At 41.5% G+C, this 2,864-nt stretch overlaps 1 long non-coding RNA gene across 1 annotated transcript in view; it reads left to right on the top strand.

Moving 5' to 3' along the window:
• The first annotated feature begins 914 nt into the window (after positions 1 to 914).
• LOC134437938 (uncharacterized) overlaps positions 915 to 2,864 on the top strand; it is a 2,219-nt gene continuing 269 nt past the window's right edge. The window contains exons 1-2 of the long non-coding RNA XR_010032511.1: positions 915 to 982; positions 1,539 to 1,628. This is a non-coding gene — a long non-coding RNA (uncharacterized LOC134437938). The remainder of the gene's footprint in view (positions 983 to 1,538; positions 1,629 to 2,864) is intronic.

Raw genomic sequence — 2,864 nt, 5'->3', positions numbered from 1 at the left:
GTGATTTCATTTCAGAACACACAATGTTCCTAAAAGAAGAGCATTGAACTGCAGCCTCCTCCATGCACTTTTGAGTTTGTCATGGAAGAAGGTCAGCTTTCTTTTTTGTGAGTACATTTCATGGATTTTGCATGAAGTGTCGCTCTATGACGTGTTCAACTAAAAGAACAGAGCAGCTGGTGCTCATCGTGTAGGCTAAGAGATTATCCAAAAGAATAAAGTCAGCACTGGTTGCTTTGCATTTTACATGCATACTTATGTGAACAGAACTTAAAATCAAAAAGTGATTGATGGGGTTACATACATAACAAAGACGAGAGGAACCTGAAGCGTTTTGTGTTCACAATTAACATATTACATTAAATAACATTAATGAGCAGACTCACAATTGTATTCATGTTTGTTTTTGTTCCACATTATCACCCCTGACACGTTTTTTTAAAATCCAACTGAATAACAAAATGATGAACTTCTTTTTCAGTCAAAGGATCAACGGATTTGAAGTTATTTGAGGAATCTGACACAGCTATTGGTGAGGACGTTTTCCAATACCTCATCACAGATAACCTACACATCTGCCTGGTGGCAAAACCTTTTGATGGTAATGTACTTGAATGAACAGCTTCCTATACCCTTTATTTTAAACGTCCTTAAAATGAAAGTATTTCCAACAATACTCTGTGGCGCTCCTGTTATTAAAAAGTGCATTTCTCCCCCGTTTCTGTTTTGTATCTAACCTTTAAATACCACTACATGCAGTATGTCAATGTTTTTTTGTTTGTTACTAATCTTCATCATCCATACTGAATCTGAATTGGCGTGCCATTTATTGTTGTTGTAGACAACGTGTTTCCCTGGAGTCCCACCCAGCCCGCTGAAGCAACCTTCCCAGCCCAGCCTTCCCCGCCCAGCCTTCCCTTCCCAGCCTTCCCTTCCCAGGCTCATCAGTCCGATGGTGCAGAGATGGCAAAAAGGCCAAAGGGTGAGACTAATTTAATCTTGGATGCTACTTTTTGCATTTATGAATTGTGTTCCTGTAGTAAAAAAAGGTTACTGATAACTTAATTAGATGTAGGCTGTGATAAATACATAGACACTGAACTCTTAAGGGCAGTCATGGGTAAGCGGTTAGGGTGTCTTATAGCCCAACGGTTGCCGGTTCGATTCCAGGTTGGTGGGGGGAGTGGGAGTAATTAACCAGTGCTGTCCCCCATCCTCCTGCATGACTGAGGTACCCTGAGCATGGTACCGTCCTGCCGCACTGCTCTCTTGAGGCGCCATTGAGGGCTGCCCCCTTGCACGGGTAAGGCATGAATGCAATGTCGTTGTGTGCAGTATGCAGTGTTCACTTGTGTGCTGTGGAGTGGAGTTGGAGTTTCCCAATTGGGCTTTCATTTTCACTTTTTCTCTGTGGACATGAAAGCCATGTTTTGAAAAATGCAATAGCACACACGTACAAAAAAAAAACACCCATTTCCAAAGAGCAACATCTTAATACTCATTTCATTGTGTGTCCATTGTGTGTCTTTTATTTGTAGAGGATTCCGGTTGTTCTGGAGAACAGTGCAGGAGGACAGGAAATAATGGAGGAGGAGTATAGGAGATCCAGCACCTGCACTCATGGCACGGTAAGAGAAGAGTAATAGTCTTTGGCAGTTATAGGACTGATATTTAGACACGGACTTACTAGTTCAGCACTAATTTTGTCAATCTCCAACATGCACACCAACATTAAAACCTTTTAATTGCAGTTATTACCTTAGCTACTCCAGTTCATAGCACTTTTTAAAATATATATATTTTTAGGGGCTTTTATGCCTTTACTTGATAGGACAGTCTGAGATGGTGACAGGAAGCGAGTGGGACAGAGAGACGGGGTGCGAACAGGAAATTATCCCGGGCGGTCTCGAACTGGGGTCCCCGTCGGCTTGCAAGCCCAAAAGTGGGGGGCTTAGCGCGCTGCACCACAGCGCCCCCTCACAGTACTTTTTCAGTACCCTCACTCTTCTGTGCGATTGCATTGCATTACATTTAGGTGACTCTTTTATCCAAAGCGACTTAGTTATTTATAGGGTATTAGCTACAGTCCCTGGAGCAAAGTGGGGTAAGTTGTCTTACTTGAGGGCTTTATGGAATGGGAAGACTAGGATAAGAACCTGCAACCATCTGTTCTTGAGATCACCCTAATCATTAAGCCATTATAGATGACTTTTCCCACTGCACAGTTAAACTGCACATTGGAATATTTGCTTTCAAAACTAAGTAAAGAGAACTTTTGCAGAGATTATGAGAATCTTAACACTTGTAAGGTGTTCGTGTTTTTGTTACATAGAAGATGCTCGGGTCATTTTGACCCGGGCATATAGAGAAATAATTTAAAAAGGAAAATAATCATAGCTCATGTTCCGTTCCGAATTTCTGTGTATATACACTATGTTTTTGAGTGAGAGAGCTACAGAGAGAGAAAGATAAGGTAAGAAAGTTAGTAAACTCAATCCAAGCTCTCCCATTGAGCCACCAGTGCTCTTATTGCAACTGAAGGACCAGAAAATATCTGCACTCCTTTTCCCCCATAATTCACCCTTTGCCATGTCAACGCGTGATCACTATTGTATCAGAGAGTTTAGAAAATGTGTAAACCTCCCAAAGTGATACGGGTGAAAATGATCCGGGGACACCTCCTGTGTAATAGAAATGTGCAGGGGGGTGGTTAAGCAAGAGGGGCTCACAAATGTTTTTCAGATTCATGTTCCTCACTGAAAATGAGCTAAAGACAGTGAATCTCAATGTGAAAGAATAATAACTGATACTATTTTTCTTTTTTTCAAGCTAAACACTGAAAACGGGTCAAAATGGGGTCAAAA

Source organism: Engraulis encrasicolus, chromosome 21 (genome assembly GCF_034702125.1).
Source record: "Engraulis encrasicolus isolate BLACKSEA-1 chromosome 21, IST_EnEncr_1.0, whole genome shotgun sequence".
NCBI classification, from domain to species: domain Eukaryota; kingdom Metazoa; phylum Chordata; class Actinopteri; order Clupeiformes; family Engraulidae; genus Engraulis; species Engraulis encrasicolus.
This window is presented reverse-complemented; position numbering and strand designations above follow the sequence as displayed.